The sequence below is a fragment of the Ochotona curzoniae genome, unplaced genomic scaffold, assembly GCF_017591425.1.
Source record: "Ochotona curzoniae isolate NIBS_2020 unplaced genomic scaffold, NIBS_Ocur_1.0 contig_2321, whole genome shotgun sequence".
Taxonomy (NCBI): Eukaryota; Metazoa; Chordata; class Mammalia; order Lagomorpha; family Ochotonidae; genus Ochotona; species Ochotona curzoniae.
Window position 1 is genome coordinate 6,651,640 of NW_024465421.1, and position 23,792 is coordinate 6,675,431.

Genomic DNA, 23,792 nt, shown 5'->3' on the forward strand with positions numbered 1-23,792 from the left:
ATGAGAGAAGACTGCGTTCAAAGGCGGGGATAGGGAGTCTCTTCCCAGATAGGGGCAGCAGGCGAGCTGGGGACAAGGCAGAACTGGGAGGAGCCAGAGAGCCAGCTCCTGGTGCACCTGCGCTTGGTCTGTTAGCTATTCCTGGGCAACGGAGGACCTTGGCTTCTCTCCCCCAATCTAGGGTCTCAGCCTGCAAGAACACAGGCCGGGGAGCAAGTTTCAAGGGATTCCAAACACAAAGCACTATGGACAATCAATGCAAGGGTTCTCTTGAGCAGCAAGGGCAGTCCTGGGCCAAGTGCCCCAGCCTACAGTCAGACACCTCAACCACAGTCCTCTCCATGCTGAGCCCCAGCAAGCTGGCCAGGCCCCTGCAGTGCCAGAGAAAGGGTCCGGGCATTCTGTACTACCCAAGGCTTTGCATGATTTGGGGGTGAAGCGCTAAGGCATCAGGGCCCTTTTTCCTCTCCAGGATTATTAAGGTAGAATGACCCAAACACCTGGAGAGATCATCCATTTACTGGTTCACTCCCCAAATGGCCCTAATAGCCAGGGCCAGGCTAGGTGGAGCTGAAGCCAGGAGCCTGGAACTCTGGCTGGGTCTCCCATATGGATGACAGGAGCCATCAGGGGCTGCCCCTCAGCGTGCACATAAGCAGGATGCTGCATCAGCAGAGGTGGGACTCGAACCCAAGCACTCTGATGTAGAATGCACCTGCCCCAAGGAGAAGCTTGACTTCTGTACTGCAATACCTTCCCCAGAGTCCACTCTGGAATCATCATAAGTCACACCTTTTTGCTAGAATCCTGATCACTGAAGATAAGTGCATAGGAGGGGCCAATAAGGGACAGTGTGCCTGGTGGGTGGGAGTGTGGCAGAAGCCTGGCCTTCAATGAAAAGCAGAGGGGAAACAGAGCCCCCTGCCTGCTAAGGGCTCAGCCTGCTCTGCTTATCTCCCTGGCCCTCAGCTGTTTTGGTTACAAACTGCAGCCCAAGATGATAGATGTTAATTTGCTGTTCGTTTTCCAGAAAGGCTGACTTTGTTGGAAAATGCCTGGTTCATGAGGCCTTGCTGTATTACCCAGGTTGGGCTCTCACTAACTACAGGTGCCCAAGTAATTACCAGTAAAGATGGGTGGGGAAGCCACAGCCGCAACTGTCCCTAGCTCGGGAGCTGGGCACATAGCCAGGCCCGGTTCCCCAACACTGACACGCAAGCCAGGAGAGGCTACAGACATGCAGGCTTCTTATTTTTAACAGTATATGTTGTGAGGACTAAAATAACCCCAATGACACATCTGACTTCAGGGAATGTGTGGGGCCTCCTTCCAGGCCCTCCCCAGCCGGGGAGCAGAGAGGCTGAGCCCCCACGCCACATCAGGTGGCACCTGGGTACTAGTGATGGGGTATACGGTGCCCCAATCAGTAGAGACCATGACCACTGCCCTGTCATGCTGCCAAGAGAGCCAGCCTGACCTTGGGCTGCACTTGGAGAGCCTCTGTCTCCAACTCTTTTTGGCTACAACAGGGTTGTGATCCAAGGGGACGCTCAGAAGACACAGGCTGGATGCGTGAGCAAGTCAGTAAAAGTACAAGTAGTAGCTGGATGTCTCCTAGAGAGTGCCTGGAGCCAGAAAAGGGGCTACAGGGTTCCCCAACTCCCACAGAAGAGCCGGCAGGGGTGGGGCCCATGTTCCCAGACAGGCCCTGCCCAATGAGGCCGGGCCAGCCAGGCCAACAACTTCACACTTCCTGACAGCTGTATGAAAACCCATAGGGAAAACACATGAAATTAATTTTCATTTCATTTAGCTCAATACGGCCAAAATGTCCTTTCACATGTAATCAGTACAAAAACTACCAAAGGGTCATTTTATGTTCTTTTTCAGGATGATGTCTTTGTGGTCTGGCTTGTACGTCACACTTCAGCCCCGTGTCAAATGGCTCCGTTGTCGTCATCCTGGGAGCTGAGGGCTAAGAGAGGCACCCCCAACCATGGCTTTCCTGGGAGTTGAGCAGCAGGGAGGTTGTGGGGGTGAATGGATGGGCAGCAAGAGAAGTAGGAGAGCCAGCAGAATTTAAGACAAGAGGAGGGAGCTTCAAGCCGGAAAATGCAGCCACAGGCTGAGGACAGCAGCCGCTGGCTTAGCAGCTGGGGAGTATCTTTGAACTTGGAGGTTCTACTAGGAGCCTGAGCACGTGGCAGGGAGTGAGCGTGGAACAGACCAATGGTGAAGGCCTGCAGTGAGTGTGGGATGAGTTCCGAGAAGCCAGCAAGCAGAGAACAGGAGGGAGAGAGAAGGTGGCAGATGGGGCCCGCGTGTGTCCTGAGACAGGAGCCAAGGGCAGTTGCCATGTCCTGGGTGCCCGCCCTGGTTGGGCATAGGATTTGCTTTCCACCATGAAACTGCCGGCCTGAGGGATCAATGTACACAGTTCACCATCACCAATGCTGGACAGTGATGCTCAGAGGGGAAAGGGAATCTGCCCGGGGCCACATAGCCCCAGGAGTCAGCATGCCCAGCTCTTCCCAAAGCCCACACCACGAGACTATTCTGTAAAGGACTCGGTCTCCTTGGCCAGGTATGTGGGCATGGGGATAACACATGGGAGAGGGGACACAGGTAACACTTGGGAGAAGGCTTAACCAAGGCTCAGACAAACAGTAAGGTTGGAGAGACCAAGGGATGAGAAAACTGATGGAAGTGAGGAATCTGAAAGCGCAGTGCTGGAGGGGAAGCTGAGGCAGCTCGGTGGAGGCATCCAGGGGTTGAGCCCAGGTGCCCTGGGGCTCAAGCATCTTAACCAGGCTTCCCTGCCGTATCCCACCAGCCCACTGAATGCAAGACCCAAGAACTCCAGGTTTGGGATGCATGGGAAACAGAAGCATGTGGATTCCCATATTCCAGCACAGTTCCAGCACACCGGGGAGCTAAGCCGTCTGTTCACCTCCCCACTCATGGCATCTTCTACCTCATTTCTCTGAATGGCTTTGCATCGCCTCACAGACTCATGGAAATGGTCTTTTTGATAGAGATGGGTGAGTGTATCTGTATACACACACACACCCCCCAGAGTGTTCTTGCCACATGGAATTACAAGGTGAGCTTCTTTTGGTGCAAATACTTCTGAATCCATGTATTAAAGGGTCTTTAAAAAGTTCACAGCAAAAGCGTACTGTGGAAAAAAAAAAAACTACGTGTAGCTTTCAAACTGTTTCTGCACCCAAAATAAAGATCTTTAAATTCCATTTTCCCCACAAACTTATTTTTTTTGCATCCCCTTCATATTTGAGGACAGCTGAAGAGGGGGAAAAAATTCACTACACACTCACATCAGACTCCAAATGGGGACATATGTACTCCAAGTCACCAGCTAAAAATCACTCATTCTAATTTTATTTTTGGCAGCTTGAGAAATTCCTTATGCAACTCTGCTGGCTGCAAACGCTGCCCAGTTCTGTGCGGAGGCTAAGGAGCGGGCTCCAAGGATGTTCAGCGTCGACCCCGGGGACTTTCTGTGGCCACGCCGCGAGGACAGGACGTGATTGATGAGCTTTTGAGAACAGAGTGCCTTTGGCCGACTGCATGGTCCCTGAACCCGTGCCCAGCATGGCTCTGGGCCTCCGTGCACCCTTCTCCACACCGCAGCCGGAGCAAGGGGGGGAGGGGAAGTCCAAGCTCATCAAAAGCTTCAGTGACACGCGGGTGGAGTGGGCGATTGAGGCCTGCTTCGAGACGACACTCACAGTAACTCAGGGCTGCACATGTCACTTGGCTACTTGGCTGTCGGGTATTTGGTGCTGTCTTGAAGGCTGTACCGGCTATAGAACAAAGAAGTGACTGAGACGTCACCCTGTGGAAAGCCCTGTCTTTGGGGCTATTAATGTCAGCTGTATGCTGGCCAAGACCACACATCTCGTGGCCACCTGCCCTCCCCGAGCCTAGAGGTGGGGACATTGATGTGGCAGTGCCATTGGCACTGTTCTCCACGCAGCTCATTCACAATGCACTTGGTGGATCAGAAAACAGGACCACAAAACGTCCTGGTGGAACATTCTAGTATTGCAAATGGTCAAGGCCTTTCTGACTTCCAAGTGAAATGGAGGCAGAAACACAACATTAGCACATGGTGTGTAGCTGTCACGGACAGTAGGGACCTATGGGAGTCCCCCCAAATATACAGGCTGGATCTCACGCTGTGAACCTCAGCTTCCTGTCCACTTAGGGCACCTGAGGACATCTCAAGAAAGTTCCATGCCCTCTTCAGGGCCTGATACTCCTACTCGCAGGATGCCCCCTCCACATTGCCCCAGGCAAGGCTATATATTCCAAAGCCACCTGCTGCCGATTCACAGCTGGGGCCTATGAGACACCACTGTGAAGTCATCCTGCGTCACGGCCTCATGGGCCACAGGATGCCGGGAAGGACAAGGAGCTGATGGCACAGACACCACATGTAGACACAAGAAGGCCAGGAACTACAAACACATCTTCAGAGGGATCACATAGCTCTGTGTTAAAACTACGTGACACTCTGTTTTCCTAGGCGCCATGCTAAGGCACTAAATACCCTTGTATTTTTAGTCTATAGGAATGCAGGTGTGTTTCTGGAGAATGGCTTGGGGGACATTAGACTGGCAGCCATCTCAGGGGAACCTTGTCCTCATCTTTGGTGACAAAATGGCTTCCTCCATAACCTGTGAAGGAAGGGTAGAGGAGTCTGAGTGGGGCCATGCCACCAAGTCTCTGTTCTGTGATTCTCTCAGGGTAGCAAAAACCACCCTTGCCCCTGGTACAGGAAGTGTGACCTTGGGGGCCATCTTGGGTGTCATTTGTCACTGCAGACAGCACCCAGCCCAGGGTGCTGTCCTGATCTTTCCCCTATGGTCCCAGTGCATGTTAGCTGCATTACCTCTGGGTGAGGAATGGTTAGAGGGAGTGGACAAATCCAGGCAGAAATGACAGATCCATCATCTGAGGCATGGTGTGGTCTCCACTTCTGACGTATCTGATGATTCAGGTTTCAAAGCCTAGAGCATACTCAGGCCTGAAGTGGCTGGTAAGGTGTGACCTGCACATGCTTTTCCCAATCTCTGGCTCTCCATCAAGTCTTATGCCCAAAGCAAGAAAAGGATTTGAAAACAGTGTAGGTGGAGATTCAAAGGAGATCACGACATGGTGTATTTCATGAAGTCTGCCACCACCAAATCTAGATGAGCCACTATCTTGTGCTCCCCTGAGACGTAATGCCACCTTTTCACTTCTGGGTCTGTGGTTGTGACCATGGAAAAAAAACCAAGCCAAGTCCAAGTACTACACCTGACATCACACGGCTGGCCGTGAAGTGACACCAAGTGAACAGATCCATGATTTTTTGTTTCATTCTGTGCTTTGTTTTTACACGATATGGTCTCTGTTGAAAGGTACTGCAGTTGTGTTTCCTTCAAGGGGACATGCTTCTTAGGAATATGATTTACAGATGAATCAAGATTGCTGCATCAAAGCAAATGACTGAGGAGGGGCTGGGTGGGAATAAGACAGGACATGAATGTGGGTTCGCTATGCAAAGAGGACCAGACACTAGGCGGTTTTACATGTCTGAGATATGCTTTTTCAAAACTCAGTTTCACCTTGAGCCACAATAAGCCTTCAACAAATCTCCCCACCTCTCTCTCTCTCTCTCTCACACACACACAAACAAGAAAGTGGGGCAGCTGGCTCACTGCAATCACTGCCCCAGAACCACTTGGCCAAACTACTACCATCATCCAGTGCCCCTACAAAGCTCAGGGTCATGGGATCTGCCGGCCTGCCCATGGCATGAGACCCTGGGGGAGTGTCCTGGCTGTCCTGCTCCTGCAGAACAACTCCAGCTATCACAAGATGGACCTCGGGCCCTGTGCAGGGATCCCACTGGGGAGTGCCAGGCAGAGCAGGACGCGAATAATGTTATTATCAGTAACATTTGGTTTGTGGGTAATTCAGATAGAAAGAGATGGAGATGGAGAGACCCCAGGTGGTGATGCCTCGGGTTCTGGCAAGTCCACACATCTCTGGCTGGGCCCACAGAACATGTCTGCTTGAAAAGCAGAGGCCACTGAGCCTCAGTCTGTGCTCTGAGCATGCTGGGGAATGGAGCTTGCCACTCAGCCCTTCCCTGCCACTCTTCTGTGGCGTGGCTGGCCCAGAACTCAAAGTCTCCACAGCGGTGTCCCTAATGCCACCTGCTACCACCACTCACACTGCAAGGGCCCCCAGACAGAAGCTCTGCTCCTGTTGGAAGCACATTCTAGAAAACAGAATGGGGCTCCGAGAGTAGCCACGGGCACTGGGCTCTTTACAGGCTCCAAGTAGGAAAGCCCACATTCCAGATGACACAGGCGTCAGTGGGGGCAACCTGAGTGGAATTTCCTTTAAAACCAAGACATTTCCAATAAGAGCTTTTGTTTAAAAAAAAAAAAAAAAAAGGAGGGGGAGATGCCAAAAGGCTTAATTTCAGGAACTAAGCTGACTATTTACAAAAGTAAGAGGACATAGTAAATCTATTACACTGGACATCAGCACAAGAAGTAACACAGTGTGCTCTGACTTTTTTTCAGCCAAGATACTTATTCAAAAGAAGAAAATGACTCCTTTCTACCATCTACATCCAAAGAGACTTGGATGTTGGTTTTTCTGTCTGGCCACCTTGAGGATTCTGCAGCAGCACAACGATGGCAGGCTTGTTAGTAGAGCACACGGTCCAGCCAGTCTTTCTGACCGCAGGAAACATCCTACTTTCTAATAGCAAAGCCATTTCTAATAACCGATGCTATGCATGTGTGTCCGAAGCACCTATATAGAAGGTCCTGTGGCTTCAATGCAAGTCATAACTGGCTGGGAAAGAAAACTGGCATGTATTTGCTGGGTGTCACCAAATGGCTATCACTCCTCAAGAGTTCAGGCCACACATGCATAGGGGGTTTAAAGAACAAGCTGGTCTACACGGGCTTGACGGCCTGGCTGTGACACTCAACCCCAGAGTGAGGCTTCTCTCGAGTTTCACGTCCCATCTCTGCACCCGCAGCCGCCGGCAGAGGCCACGACTTCCGTTCCCTTCTATAGTTGAGCCCACACTCCTTCTCGCCTCCACGAGAGCCAAGGGTAATTGCAAGTGGCATTTTAGACCAAAGTGTTAAATAAAAAATGCCTTCCCATACAATGGCAGAGCGCACGTCCTGCCAATTTCTGAAAGACTTTGGTTCACAGATTGGAGAAAATTCCATTACTTTTAATTATTTATCAGCAGTCAATTTAGATTACCGTTGCTGACCTATTTTTACAGTGGATGGGCCACCCAGCAATGAAATAAATGAATAGTCTTTTTCTACAGGGGTTGACTTTCTGGGAAAAAAATAGAAATCCAGTTTAAAGGAGGAATGAAACCCCAAACATGTAATTACCACAATACATAACCCGCCATGCTGCCTTTGTAGCTGGATAAGACGCACATCTTTGTGAGTTTTTTGGTTATTAAATAAGATTATCTTGAAAGGGATAAACTCACTCATGCTATAATTTCTTCCCATTTACATTTCTTTGCTCCCTTTCAAACATGTTCTCCGTCTTGGCACGATGTCTCGCCCTTGTGGCTGTGCCTCAGACTGCGGTGCCACGGGAAGGGTTGGCTGAGCAGAGTTGGGGGCAGCAAGGCAGGGTTAGTGGGCAGGGCAGGGCAGAGCAGTGAGCAGGGGCAACCGAGGGCAGAGTCAGGGCACCCTGGCCCTGAAATCTTGAGCAAGAGGCCAGTGTGTGGGGTGAAGCACATGAACTGTTGGTGTGTGAATGTGGGTGGGAGGCTGCTGCTAGGGCCAGAGGGGAAGGTAGATACCAGGTGTGGAGAGGCCTGAACCGAGGGAGGAAGTGGCATCACAGGAGATGGATGGGAAGCATGCAGAGCCCACCAGGAAGGGCTTCAGGGCCTGGGGCTCCCTCCAGGGCTTTGGGACGGGGGTGGTCCATGAGATCAAAATGCAATTCGTTGCTGCTTTCTGCACTCATGCTCTCAGGGACATACACTGGAGTTTTCTAGAAGCGCCTCAACACTGTGATGATGCCCTCACTCTGGCACCTTCCCGGCGCAGTCAGTGTCTAAAGCTGGGGTACATGGGAGCACAAGCTCTCTGGAGTGCCCAGGATGGGAGCGTCCAAAACTGCCATGAGACGCTGCGCAGAACTTTCTCAGCTTGGGCTGGAGAACTGCTTGTTGCCTGGAAGCAAAGGCCATTTGACCAGGTTGAGGACCTGCATGCTACATGGGAAGCTGCTGGGACTGGACAGCCAGAGCACCTCCTGGCACCTGCACTTGCCCCAAGGGAAAGGGTGGGTGGCACCAGCTCCCACCTCCTGGATGCTGTTGCTTCTGTGCGGGTGGTGGTGGTGGGGCTTGCTGTGGTGTCAACAGTGAGAAAACTGGATTCTCTCTTAGTCTGGTTTTCCCTGAGGTCTGGTTTCAGATTACTCTTCCAGGCCATTTTTCTGAATAAACCTTCAGGGCTATGGCTATGGTTCTTAGAGTGGTCCTCACCGAGACCATGTGAAATGTTTAGCCGGGAATTTCTGTGTGTGGAGTTGAAAATGATTTTGCCACAAAATAAAACATATCTTTTAATTCCTAACTAAACTAATTTGAAAGAGAGAGAGAGAGAGAGAGATGCTCCTCAACTCAGAGAAGGTTTGGGAAGGGCTGGTAAGAATGACTTTAGTGCTCAGGTGCATGGAAGGGGTCAAGTATGGACCCACATGTGGCTTCCTTGCTCTTCTGCTTCTAGATAATACAGCAAACACACTCTTTAGGAAACAGCTCCCCAAGGACAGAAGTGCCAGGCCCTAGAAAGTCCATGTGGCCAGCTACCTGTGGGGCCAGCAGAGAGCAGGCATCATTTTAGGATGCACTCAACCCATAAAGACAGTCAATATTGCACCTGCTAATGCATACCCAGATGACTCATGTTTCTTCCAGGGAGAATGTTAAATACAATAGGTGTTGGCGAAAAACCTCCCAGTCTATCCTATGTTTTATATTCCTTCGTCTCTATAAACAGTATGGTTGCTTGGGAAAACCACAATCCTGTTCTAAAATATGGAATATTTACGAACAAAGGAATGAGAAAAACTAAAGCAACATGCTAATGTTCATTACAGATTATAGGTGCTGTATTGCCATCTATAAGCCACAACCTTTATGGAATATGAAAGTTTCCAAAGGGAACACTTATGTTTCTTACAATGGGAGGATCAAGTCACAGATCTCCACAAATACAGGGCAGACTTCAAACATTACCTCAAACTACTGCCAAAGAGGAGGAGCTGCCCCCCTCCCCAACTATCTGGTGCAACAATGGGTTCCTTCAGGCTCCCCAAGGAAGAGTCCAGGGACTTAAAATCGGGTGTCGGGAGCAGGCACCAGCCTTGTGGTGCAGATGCCTACGTGCCACCTGGACTACCTGGGTTTGGGTCCTAGGACGGGTTCCAGACTCCTGCTTTCCTCCATGCAAACCCTGGGAGGCAGATGATGGTTCAAAGACCTGAGGCCTTCCCGCCTGCCTGTGAGGCCTGGCCTGAGCGCCTGGCTCCCAGCTTTAGCCCTGTTCTCGCTGGCCCTGGCCCCACTGTTCATGGCATGTGGGGAAGCAGTAGATGGAGATTCTGCCTGTTCTTCTGTGTCTAAAAGAAATGAATAACAGCTAAAAGCCAACTGAGGTTTCAGACAAACTCCTTCCCAGTTCCAGTTTTCTTATGTCCTCACCTAACTGCACACTGGAGTCTCACTTGTTGCTTGTTGCAATCTCACCTAAAATCATGCAGCCTAGGAAAGGTATCCCTTCGGCATGGCTTACTAATCAGCACACAGTTTATTCACATTTTGGGGATGAATCAACAGATGGAACATCTTTCTCTGGATTGCTCTTTTGCCTTTTAGATAAAAATGAAAACGCATGAAGTTAAAAATTGAAAAAATGCTGCAGGGCCTCTGGCATAGTAAATGCAGATAACATTTTTATTTATTTTTTTTAAAGATTTATTTTTATTATTTTGTTATTGGAAAGGCGGATGTACAGAGAGGAGAGACAGAGAGGAAGATCCTCCATCCGATGATCCACTCCCCAAGTGAGCGCAACGGGTCGATACTACGCCGATCCGAAGCCAGGAGCCTCTTCCGGGTCTCCCTCGCGGGTGCAGGTTCCCAAAGCTTTGGGCCGTCCTCGACTGCTTTCCCAGGCCACAGGCAGGGAGCTGGAAGGGAAGCGGGGCTGCCGGGATTAGAACCGGCGCCCATATGGGATCCCGGGCGTGCAAGGCGAGGACCTTTAACCACTTGCGCCACCGCGCCGGGCCCAACATTTTTATTTTTAAAAAAGATTTATTTACTAATTGGAAAGGCAGAGTTGCAGAGAGACAGGGAGAGACAGAGATCTTCTATTTATTGATTCACTCCCTAAATAGCCACAATGGCAGGAGTTAGACTGGTCTGCAGCCAGGAGCCAAGAACTTCTTCCGGGTCTTCCATATGCGTGCAGGAACACAAGCACTTGGGCCTTCCTCTGTTGCTTTCCCAGGCACATTAGCAGAGAACTGGATTAGAAGCGGAACAGCTGGGAATTGAACTTGCACCCATATGGGATACTGGCACGACTATGCACTACACCGCAATGCTGGCTTATTCTATCATTTCCATGATCTTCACCCAGCAAACAAGCATAAACCACACTGTGCCCTGGGTCCCCCACCCCAAGTATATGTGGCCCACTAGCAAGCACCCTAAGCTTCCCTCCCCCTTAGCCCATATTGGGGCCACCAAAGAAGCATCGGTCAGTTTTAGTCAACAACAAGAGGTCAGGGGGCTGAGACTTCTGGTGCCAGGCAAGGGCAAGGACAAATAGAGGGTTCTAGAGCCTCAAGGTCGGAGAGCCATCTGGTTCACCAACTGCTTTCTCTGTGGGCCTCAAGAGCTCAGAGGGCAGGGTCATCTCATGGCCTCCATGAGGGACCCCATACCCCAACATTGAAATGTGTGCATGCTCAAGTCCAATAGTGTAGTATTTGCATAGAGGTGCGCTCATTTACCCTGAAATTCAGCTCATCTGTATAGCATTTGTGATAGCCAATGCTATGAGGTGCTGGGTAAATACTTGTCAAGACCCTATTGTTTAGAGAATAATGACCACAGAAGAGTCCACATGTGTTCTGTTACAGATGCTTTATTTTACTTTATCATATTATTATTTTTTTTTCCAAAATACTTTGGCTCTGGAGCTGTCTGTATCTGCAAATGTGAAATTCATCAACCTGAGGCTGGCCCCGTTTATACGGCAGGAAGGAGAACCAAATATTCCCCCGAATCTCCTTGATTTCAATTTTTTATGAGACAATTCCAAAGTCACTGTTCTCTCCCTACGTGGGATGACCAGATACTAAAGGCCTAGAGGTGGGGGAGATATACACAGCTGAGGGTGCTCATTTGTCAGCTGGTCCCTGGAAATGGAGCCACAGATAACACCTTGCGCAATGGCAGATGGAAGCGAGGTTGGGAGTTCTGCGGCCCCAAGGCACAGACCCTATCATTTTGGGAAACATACCCGTTGTGAAGGCAGACCTGGGCCTGTAGAAAGCTGCCATTGCTGGGACAGCCGCTCTATGTGCTGGCACACAAACAGCCTTGACCCTCAGGGCGTCTGCACAGTGTTGGGCTTCCCTGGGGTCCCCAGCGGGGCTTCCCTGGTGTGAGCCCATGACTGAGCTGCTCTCCTCTCACCCAGGTCAGCTGCTCCAAGGGTGAGACCCAGAACAGTTTGTAAATGCTAAGAGCACTGCCCAGGCTTTTCTTTCACTCCCATATATGGCAAATATAGATCTCTATCTTGAGCCATCTCAAACTTGACTTTCGCAATTTTTCTTGCGTTCCTGTCTTTCTTAAAACCTTCCCTGGAACCCCTACTCTGCTCCATGGGACGGCTGGCCCGCCACAGCACTGACTCCTGGCACGTTGGCTGAGTTACACAGACTGCCGCAGTGCGTAACTGAGCGGGGTCAGGGCCCCCCATCACACACATTCCTGCTGCTCCTCAGTGAGCCTACACAGGGTGCCATCCAGGCTCCCTCAAGGAAGTCACCTGAACCAGTGTCCAAGCCTCGAAGACTGTCCGTCTTAGCACACCTCCAGGAGTTGGCTGAAAAACAGTGGTGGCTGCGGTGTTTGACATATTTCGTGAAGAGATCAAATCGAACACACTTTCAGGCATCTAACACTGACTGCTAGGAGATTCCATGATGGCACAAGACAATTCAGGAGTTCCCGTGGCAGTTAAGATGCCCTCATTCCACAATGAGGCTTCTGATGTGTTCACCTAGTGTTGTGATGAGTGGCAGGAGCGATGGTTAAAGTCACGGGGTCCCTGCAACCCAGACCTGGATCTAGAACTGCAAGCTACAGGTACGACAGCTGCCTGTGTAGTCTGATGGAAAACAGGTGCCCCACACAGGTACTGTGTACAGATGATTCTGGAAATGCCACACACAGTTCAGCCAGTCTCTAGATTTCCCACCCCTCCTTTCTTCTATCAGCACACTCGCAAATTACTCTGACAGAAAACTCCCAGCTCTGCTGGGTTGTACCTGTTTGCTGGTGCCCCTGTGTTAGAGGTGATGCTCCAGCCCTGACTGCCTGCAGATCCCCTTGCCTGGGACATGGCCATCATTTCCTCTCAGGTCTGCAGCCAAGGGCCTGGCATTTACTGAATATTTTCTGGATCTCCCTGGTGGCCAGCATGGACCCTGACAATTCCTGATCCCTCAGGCCTTGTTCCCCCCTCTGGCCCTTTGGGGCCAGTTTCAGCTACTTTTCCCAAACAAATTCAGTTACCTCTGACTGCTTGTAGTTGGGAAAGCTGTAGCAAAATGTCACCAGGTCCCTCTGGCCAACCCCAAGTTTAAAGACTTGCCTTCCCCCACTGGCTGCCCAATCCTGTGGACACCTGGTACCTTCCTCCCAGGGACCCTGGCCATGATGCCTGCTGTGAGAGGCTGATCAGAACGGACCCTGAGTTCTCCTGCCACCCGTGAGTGCAGCAGCCATGCGTCTGTATGTGTTTCAACATGTCCCAGAGGGCGATTAAGTGAAGAGAGGCACGCCATTCACTAAGATGCACTGGAATTACGCCCGCTAATCTTTCAAATGGTAAGAACATTAGGCAACACAAAAGGCATCTCAGTAATTCTAAGGCTTTTTTTTTTTTACCCAACTGAGAAACTTTAAATTTACAGAAACACACGCTAGAGATTGAGAAGTCCAAGATGCCTGGATGGTCTGGCTGGCACCCCTGGGATGGAGAAGGGAGGGGACAAGGGTGAATGGATGGGCACAGAGATCCGGGGTTCTAGATTTGACATGTGCCCTAACTCTTGTCAACCATTTCTCTAGTGCAAAATAGCTTGGCTTCCCGGAGTGAACAAAGCAATTTCCTCTGACATCTCAGGACGGAGCAATCTATCCATCAAGGGAGCACATGGGCCAGTGTGCCCAGCCCAAGAGCCAGCTGACCTCAGGCTGCAGGCAGCACCAGCAGGGACCCCCCACCATGCTGTCTGGTTGATGCTTCCCACAGCCCTTCAGGAGTTCCATGTCTTCCTTGCTATGTAAACCGGAAATCCGGGCGAGGCTGTGTGTTTTGCCCGAGGCCATTTGGCTGTAACACAAGCTCGGGGCAGGCTGGCGCCAACGCTGCCACGCCACGCTGTCTTCTAAGCCGCACACCATCTGCAACTGCCACGGTGGGCTGAGCAGGCCGTGCCTCCCAGTGCTCCAGTTCGGGTCAGTTCCTTGGACCTGCCAGAGCAGGCACTGTCCCCGGAGGGCCTCCTTCCCTTCTCAGCTGTCAGGGCCCCACCCCCACCCCTGCCACCTGCCAGCCTGGTAAGGCTGAACTGTGTGAGTGACTGAGAGCTTCTCGTGCCTCTGCTATGCTGCGTCTGCTTGCACACCTGTGCCTGCCAGGAGATGCAGCTCCCAACCCCAGTTGCCTGGTGGCCTGGCCAGCTAACTCCTGCAGAAGCCCCTTCCCCCACTGCCACCTCCGTCTGCTATTCCCACACCTCCATCCTTCTTGCTGTACACTGGCCTTAAACCAGCTACTCTAGCTGGTGCCTGAGCACCCCACCCACTCCACCTGAGTTTTCTCTTTGAGGTCTTCCACTCTGCCAAAATCAGAGTTTAGGACGCAACTCCTGGGACCCAGAGAATTGCAGCACTTGTGTCTCCAGAAGCAGACTTCAGATCACGACCTCTTGCAGGAGGCACAAGGTTATGGGTAGGGCCATGAGCTCTCTCCAGAGGCTGAAGACAGGAAATGGACCCATAGTTGGGGGGGACGGGGCTCTGGGTGCTGCACAGGCAGGAAGAGTGGCCCCGGGAAGCAGCAGGCCAGCAGTGGGGCCTGGGGCCTGGCTGGATCTCCTGTTGCATCCAGCAAGTAAAGGATGTGTTCTAGAACCAGCCAAGTCAGGCTTAGCCCTGCTTCTATGTGTCTTCGGGAAGGGCAAGGCCGAGCTGAGAGGCAACCATGAACAGGAAGGAATTGGGGCAACATGGATGCCCTAAATAGACCCAGAGGGCACCTTCTCCTGGGGGCAGTGAGTAAGGCCATTGCTTGGAATGACCACATCCTATCCTGGGCTGCCTAACTTCATGTCCTGACTCTGCTTCAGATTCCAGGTTCTGGTTAGGGCACCCTAGGAAGGTAGCAGGTATATCTGGGCCCTGCCACCCACACAGGAAACCCGGATGGAGATCCGGGCTCCTGGCTTTGGCCTGGCCCAGCAGATGGAAGATCCTTCTTCTTAAGTAAACATAGTTAAGATAAAAAGAGCTCCAGTTAGCAGAAGGAATGAGCAAACCAGATACAGGATGGCAGACCTGGGGCTTTAGAGTCAGTATCTCTCTCTCTGTCACTCACACACATACACACACACACTCACACACACGTATGTACACAGGCATGGATACACATGCAGGACAGTCAGGCTTGGTGCCAGGCCAACAGTGTGCGTTCAGCAACAACGATGAGCATGAGGCTTGTGAACTGCGCCTACAGGAGTTCCCCAAGGATAGCTCTTTGAATCTTGGAAGACAGGTTATTTATGACACAGAGCAACGCCACCAGCTTCCAGGTACAGAAACCTTCAGCCAGAGACTCCATGGAACACGACCTGCAGGAGTCCAGCACAACCCAGTCAGTGGTCAATGTGCTTACATGGTCCCTGAGCTCCTCAGTGGTTATACCAACGGTGGGTAAACAAAGAAACTTACATTGTGCCTCAATTCAGCCTCCTGCCTGGTCAGGGCGGAGACTCCATTTCAACACCTTAAAGACCAAGTATGCAGACCTCTGTTCACTCTTCCACCTGCCCACACTCCCCTGGCGGAGGTGTGTGTGTGTGTGTACCCGTGTTGAGGAGGAGATGGGCTAGCTCACGACCTGGAAATTGAGCCCTGCCGCCCTTCACCTGCATATCCTAGCAAGGTGTGGCCTGGAAGCCAGCTCCCCACTTGGGTAATGGGCTGCTGGGAACAGTATGAGAGGCTGGGTAGGAGTGGGCCTTCTTCAAGCCTCCAGACACTCGAAGAATGAAAAAGTTTATTGCTACGGCTGGTTGTTTATGAGCAGATTTATCACCAAAATTTATTTTCCTTTCTCATAAAGGCTGAGGTCCGACATTCCCTCCCAGTCCCCACAAACAGGAGGTCGCTCTGCTGCCAAAGAGGATGAGCCGAGCACTCTCATCCGTGCTCCCATGACCCAGCTCCAACCCAGGTCAGGGTCACCTCCTGCTAAGTAATTCCCTGCCAGTCTCCCAGAACACATCTGGGCTGGAGGAGGCAGCTGCCCCTGCGTGGAGCCCACCAGGGCCACCTCATGTTCCTGGGGAAACCTTTCTGGCTGATCCAGATGTGGGTGTAGGGACACAAAGGATGGAAACTCACCCCCTCTTTTTTTTTAAAAAAGGAAACCCAGGAAAGTAATAAGCTTTGTGCAACACACAGCAGACTGAGGATACAAAACATCTCAGTGGGACACGGATGATCTTACATCCTAAACCGGAGATTGCGACTTCCGCTTCCTTATGGGGCACTTTGCTGCCTTAACCACCTCAGGAACACATTGCACCCAACGGCCACAGTGACCCAGGGGACAGACAGGTGGAGGAAGCCCAGGGTGCCCTGAGGGAGGGGCAGAGTGGGCACAGCTCAGGCCCAGGTGCTGTCCATGCAGCCCCTACCATGCTCTCATAGGTCAAGGCCAAAGGACACTCAGCACCCTGCCCCTCTCCAGAGTCCTTCAGGAGGCAGCAGTAGCTCAGGTTCTCCCTGGCATAACCTGAACAAAGGGAGGCAACAGACAGAGGGAACTCACATCCTGATCCAAGTCACCCAGAAGCACCCCAGGCTTCCAGACTTGGGCCACTGGGGGAGTCAGGCCCAAAGAAGCCATGGATGTGGATGTGGCTTCTCCTGCTGGGACTACAGGGGGCTGCCCCAATCTCCCACCTGATTCTACTGACTCCCCTGGAGTTCTGCCCCAGGCTAGGAGGGGCCAGATGGGAGTGTTCACCCCCAATCCCTACAAATCCAGCTCTGGCACAAAATCTGTGAGGACACATGGTGTGAAACCCAGCTCGCACCCCACAGTCACCAGGTGGGGGGCGGGGGGACCAGATCCAATTGCTTACTGCCATTGTAGGTGTTGTGCAAAAGTTGCACCATTTTTCAGTCTTTCAAAAAAAAAAATTACGTATTTGAGGCAGAAAGACAGAGCTCCCACCCTCTGGTGGACTCCCCAGATGCCCACAATGGCTGGGGCTAGGCCAGGGCACCAGGAACTCGATGTACATCTCCCCTGTGAGTGGTAGGAACCCAAATGCTTGAGCCGCCACTGGTGCCCTCCTGGGATATGTACTCACAGGAAGCTGGAATTGGGAGTCAGGGCTGCATCTGAAACCAGCTTCTTTGACGTGGGACACAGGTGTTACACCTGCTATGCTAAACATCTGCTCCACACTGCCTTCTATCCTCACACGCTCTCTGAACACCTTTGGAGTCGAATCATTGTAGATGGTGATGCCTCAAACCATTGGCCAAGGCAGCTCATCAGGAGGACCTCATTTCTCTCTCTCAAAGATTTATTTATTCTTATTCGAAAGTCAGATATATAGAGAAGAGAGACAGAGAGGAAGATCTTTTGTTTGCTAATTCACTACCCGAGTAACCGAAACAGCTGGAGCTGAACCAATCTGAAGCCAGGAGCCAGGAGCCTCCTCTGGGTCTACTGCATGGGTACAGGGTCCGAAGGCCTTGGGCCGTCCTCAATTGCTTTCCCAGGCCACAAGAAAGGAGCTGTATGGGAAATGGGGCTGCTGGGATTAAAACTGGCACACATAAGGGATCCTGGCGCATGCAAGGCAAGGACTTTAGCCAACAGGCTACCATGCTGAGCCATGGAGGGGGGATATTTTGAGCGGGGCTGGGTGTGGGGGGTGGGGTAACATACTCCGGAAGGAAAGGCAATTTCTGTAGTGTGCACGTAGTAGACGTCTGTTGTGTGCCCTGCAGGTGCGTCACCAGAAAGCTCACCCTAGTCTCTTGAAGCTGAGGTTCCACAAGGAGGATAAACACCCAAATAACAGCAAGGTGGTGCCAATCCAAGCCAAGCCGTGCAGGTCTCAGGTCATACCTGGGATGCTGGGGACCTTCCCAGATGGGTTGCGACCCTTGTCAAACATGCCCCATCTCCAGGCAGAATTCACAGGTCAGCCCTGCCCTCTCCCTGCATCTAGCACAGCCTCCACCCACTACTCCAGACCCAGTTTCCCAGTCTGAGACCCTGCTGAGTGCAGCACGCCCCCTTCACCAAGGGCAGGGCCATATCTGATGGAGGCTTATTCCCAGATTTCCCTGCCATGCTGACAGGCTGCTTGGCACAGAAATGTCTTCTGAATGAACCTGGAGGTCGAGACAGTACACTCCCACTCCAAGCTAAATAAACATATGTTTTTCAGCTACAAAGACAAGGAACAAGAAAATTAAAACACAATTTTGTCCAAGACAGAGGGGAACTGTCAGCCTAGATTAACTGCTGGCTACTGGGAGGGTGGTGGGCTTCTGTGGCCTGATCTTGCAGGGTCTACACTTGGCCACTCCCAGGAGACCTTGTACTACTTCTCCAAGGGAAAGGATGCAGAACGAGGGCCCAGCACAGTCAATGCTTAAGGACATCTCCTCCTGAATACCAGCTCCCACCCACCACCTGCAGGGCTGGAAGCTGTCACAGGATCCATAAAGCGAGAAGCAGGAATCAGGCACATGCAGAATGGCGCTGAGGGCTTGCTTTGGCCTCCACCTGCCACAATGTGGTTATATCCAGGGGAGTCTCTTCTAGGACCAGAACGCACCTTCCATAAGAAGTTTTTTCCTTTCAGGGGATATGTGAGATACACATCCTACTGGCTCCCCAGGAACGCAACTGCTCAACAATCCTTTTTCTTTTTTTTTTTTTTAAGATTTATTTTTATTATGTTTTTATTGGAAAGGCGGATATACAGAGAGGAGAGACAGAGAGGAAGATCTTCCGTCCGATGATTCACTCCCCAAGTGAGCGCAACGGCCGATGCTATGCCGATCCGAAGCCAGGAGCCTCTTTCGGGTCTCCCACATGGGTGCAGGGTCCCAAAGCTCTGGGCTGTCCTCAACTGCTTTCCCGGGCCACAGGCAGGGAGCTGGAAGGGAAGCGGGGCTGCCGGGATAGAACCGGTGCCCATATGGGATCCTGGGCGTGCAAGGCAAGGACCTTAACCACTTGCACCATCGCCGGGCCCTCAACAATCCTTAGCACTGAAACAGCTGGATCCCACACGGGCCACTGACGGGCACCTGGGTCAAGGGCGCATGCTTGGGGAGACAGTTGGAAGTGCTTTCCTGGACAGACAGCCTGGGAGGGATACTGCCAGCACAGGCTGGTTTCTGTTTCAGTGCTAACATTGTGAAACAGGCTGAAGACACATGTGTCTCCATTGCTTTCCCGAACAGCTCAAAATAGGGGCTGCTGGCAGATACACGCACACATGCACACTCATACACACACACAGCACTGACAATACTGGAATGGAGTTTGATACAAAGTATTTCATTTGCTTGCCAAGCCCTAAAAACTTCATGGCCTATACATTTCTAAACTAGATCCAATTCGATAGCATCGTGAGTAATTTTCAACCACACAGCCGGACCCACTCCCAGGGCAGTGCAGGCTGCCTGGGGAAAATCTAATCTGGGAAGCAATTGTGCTCCAAGTGGCCGTGCAGCAGATGCGCGCATCACGCCTTGTCAGGGGGCCTTCCCGGGCAATTTGTCATCAGTCCCGGCGCTGCCAAGGAGCTGTGCACGGGTGCCCTGATCGTGGGGTGTTCAGAGCGGCAACAGCCAACATAAATCAAAGCCTGGGCAACTCTGTGTATGTGCCCGAGAATTGAGATTTCAGAGTCATCTGCTCATATTTGCTGCCGATCAAGGCCAGAGGGCCACACCTGGATGTGGCCAGCAGCAAAACGGCAGAGAGGGAAGGGTACTCAAGACCAAAGACTCCAGGGGTCAGCCAAGGCCCACCCCATTTCCGCACGGTTACAGTGCCTCACCTTGAGCTGGCCCGGGGGGCGCGGGGGGGACAGCAGTGAGGCGAGGCAGGATCTGGTGGCCGTTGGAGGTTAATGGGTCTTTCCTGTGCCAGGCTGCGGAGGAGGGAAGCACGGCAGGGAGGCGCTCTACAGTGGTGTGGCCTCCAGGCCGAAAGGAAATGTACTTCAAAGGCCAGCCGTAAACCTGGGAGGTCAGCAGCCTCTTTGCTGTCCGGCTCTCCTCAGTACCACGCCCCTCAACTTCAGAGAGGGAGGAAGAGAGCAGACTGAGGAGCCTGCAACGAGCAGGCAGCTTCCTGCCCGCGTGCTGTGGCACGCCCTGGGCAGCAGCCCTGGCTTGGGGCCAGCAGGGGCCTGTGTGGACACCAGAGCCCTGGGTTGCTTTCTTGGTGGTCATAGGCCAATGTTTTTACCAGCCAGGGAGGAGGGAGGGAGAATCTCCCTTTTCTTTCTCCTTCCTGATACCTTAGCAGTTTGAGAAAAACTGCTTCTCCTTCAAAAAAGACGGAACTGGCCTGGGGCAGGGCAGGAACTGGAGGGTTCATCTCTGCCCTCCACACCATGGGTATTCCATAAATATGCACCTGTGCCCACATACAGTCTTGCACATACCCAGCCTTCCTCCCCAGGGTCCACTGCAGGACAGCACCTGGTTCCAGGTGAGGTCCAGGCTTCAGGGCAGGAGAGGTGCAGCTGGACTCCTGCTACAGAGGCAGAGAGGAAATGGTGACCAAGCTAAGCAGCCGCGCCTGGAGAGCCGGTGAGTGGAAATCAGGCCAGCAAGGCCTGCCGGAGCAAGGGCAATTACCAGGGACAAGCCCATCTAACAGCAAGCACCCTCCTGAGAGGGTCTCCTGGGAAGGGGGGATGCCTAGGCACTGACCCTGGGCACAAGACCCTGAGCTGGATTGAGCCCCTGGCTTGCTGGTGGCCTTGGGCCTGCCCTCCACTGGGAAATGGGCAGGCTGGAGAGCCATTGTGGTGTCGAGAGGCATCTGTGAATGGAAACTCGCAGGGAGGGCCACAAAGACCCTTGAAGAACCAGAGGCACTGCCAGAATGGCCTGTGGGTGATGCACTAAAGCTTTGATTTTCACCACTGCCTCTCGGAGCAGAGAGGACTTAGTCCCTGGGGTCCCTCACAAATCAGTAGGAGGCGCTGAAGCAGGTTCCGATTGGGCACAGGCAAGCACCATGCTCACAGACATCCCAAAGCAGCCCCATAGCTTGAGGTCAGAGGACATAGGAACGAGAGTAAGACAGTGCAGGGCAGGCCCGAGGCACATGCCAGGCCAGAGGAGAGGTGATCCTGGGCTGGGGCAGAGTGACAGGACAATACCTGAAGGAGATGGCCCAGGATGGGACAAGGGATTTTAATGGTCAGCCACAGGAAGGCAAAGCCAGGGCAGGACTAAAGTGGAATGGAAGACCAGAGCGCCACAGGGCTATCTGACAAGTCATGAAGGGAAAGAAGGGGCAAGGGGAAGAGGGTGGCAGGAGGGAGGCGCCAGGCTTGGGTTTTGAGGTCACTGCAATTTTTCCTACATTGACCATGGCACTGTCACCTTCAGATCTGCTGGGAGCCCCCCAGGCCAGGCAAGGACAGCCAGCAAACCCCGACTTGCTGCAGGTACTCAAGTAGCCACTCAGCAAATACAGCAGTTGCCTGCTCCCAGGGCCAGGAGCAGGCCTGGGTGCACATGACCTGCTGGTCTGCCTCCACTCGGGGCTGATCTGCCACTGAGCAGGATGCTCAGGAAGTGTCCATGGTCACTGTCTGGCTGTCCCCATGTGCTTGACCCCCTGCCACAGTGGGGGACACGGAGTCCTCCTTTCCCTGGCAGGTCAGACATCCCTTCCCGAGTATAGATGGGACACATGGCCCTGAATCTCTAGGTAAACAAGTCAGTGTCGCCAAGCTGGTCTGCTTTTGGGTACCATCTATGTGAACCCATGTTTACCAGGGCATCCTGTCACCTGCCCTGAGGGCCAGGGCACAATATCCCACAAGTGCATCCCATCGTCAGCAGGTCTAGTGCAGGTAACCCCTATCTTGACCATGACCACCCAGAGACATCTTATCACTGGGCTATTTTCTGTATCGAGTTTTCTATTTTGTGACCAAGAACCAGTTCTCAAGTAAACTGCAAAGGAAATTCTGACAATGCTCTTTATAAATGGCCCTGGCCTCCTTCAGGTGATAAAACCCCAAGGAGTAAGTCCGAACTGCGGCCAGGTGGCCTAGGATAGCACCATGTGGTGGACGATGTCTGGAGGCTCAGTGGAAGAGCTCAGAGAGCACTCATGTCTGCCCTGTGCTCTCAGACTGGCCACTTCCTGTGGGCTTATGTAAAGTAAGTTGTCTGCAGTGCCTACGGCAGGGATTAGCATGCCAGAGTCAGGAGGAGGGGTCCTGAGAAATCTGGGCATGGCAATGGCTGGAGTGGGTGCCCCAGAGACCCTGCGCCCAGTGGTTCCCCATGACCATACCTGGGCGTATCTCAAAGCATTTCTCATGTGCACATCCAGGGAAATGGAGTGACTGGCTGAGTTCTCAAACGCTCTCCAGAAACATATCTGAGGCCTTTATCCTGCAGGCACAAGCACATCCCCCATTAACCCTAGGCAGCAACAAAGGGGACTTGCCAATCCCAATCCTGGAAAACCAGACAGCGATAGTCACTATGAACACTGTGCAAGGAGGAACCAGCTGGGATGGAAGAACGGAAATCCAGGAGTGAGCAGTGGGTTGGCCGGCAGGAATCTACCTGACAAGGCGTGCCCATGTGCTGATGAGAAAGATGGGAGGGCTCGGGGGAGGCTGCAGGTGGTGGAATCTCAGGCTGTGGGCAGGAAGCCGGACAGGTTGTATCTACAAGACCTGCTGCCTCTGGGGCAAAGAGGCAGCTGGGTGGAAAGAGGAACCAGTTGGCCACCGGGAGCTACCTGGCCGCCGGGACGGAGCACAAAGGGTACTGAGCGTCAGCACTGAGGCGATGAGCAGGGAACCAGTACCAGAGGCACAAGTCAGAGAATGTCAGGGAACACAAGGGGTCCCCAGCTCTGAAGACTAAAACTCTCTCACTCTCTCTCACACACACACCGGTTTGTTATTCTGTGTTGCACATGGAACATCAGTCATCCTTCTGTATTCCTGGGAACAACCTGTTGCCATCACCACCACCACGGGAACCAAACCCACAGATGTTCAAGACCTGGACACAAAATGGCTAAGTACTTGCCTGGCATCTGCGCAGCCACCTTTGCGAGTCTCCTCCAGTTGACCCACGTCATCCAATCACAGGGCCCCCATGCCCCCCACTGCTGTGATTCAGCCAAGCACTCAGTGTGCAGCAAACTCAAGTTCTGCTTCCAGGAACTTTCTAGAAGGTTTTTTTTTTTTTTTAATCTGAGCATTTTCAACCTACAGCTGGCTGATGCAGAGGCCACAGAGCCAGTGGACAGGGAGGGCTGGCTGTATACTGTTTCCTAACAGCTCACATTGCACAAGGTATACACCAAAGCCCCAGTACTCCTGAACCCCAAACTGAATTCCCCTGTCCAGTGCGGTTTACCCTCTTCAGAGCCCATCACAGAAACCAGGCTTTCACTCTTATCTCCATCACCAAGCTGAAGAGAGGCCTGAGTTGGGGATTGGTATACAACCAATCGGAAAAACCTCTCTGTTCTGTCCTGTGACCAAGAGCTGCCTCACTTACTGGACGCATGGTGAGGCTCACTGGCTGGGTTCCACCCCCCACCCTGGGAGCCCATAAAGTCCTGGACCTCCCTTTTAGCGTTTAAGGCGAGGCCCCCTGGCTTGCCCAAGAGCCCGATGCTCTGGAGAGTAATGGGCAAGGTGGTGGGTAGGGGAGGAAGGGAGGGAGCCAGGCCTCTTCCCACCTGATCCTCTGTGATGCTTGCAAGCTGCCCAGTACCTAGCTATACAGACAATAACTCTAACACACAACCTTGGCCACATGGCCAAGATGACGGAGGCTGCATCAATCAACTGGTATTTTAAATAATGAAACAACAACAAACCTCTCAGTGAATTCCAGCAAAATGAGG

The 23,792-nt window shown here is 52.4% G+C and overlaps 1 protein-coding gene across 11 annotated transcripts in view; it reads right to left on the minus strand.

Annotated features, from left to right (window-relative positions):
• The window catches only part of CUX1 (cut like homeobox 1), a 290,730-nt gene that overhangs the window by 143,958 nt on the left and 122,980 nt on the right, over positions 1 to 23,792 (minus strand). The gene's annotated exons all lie outside the window — the stretch shown is intronic.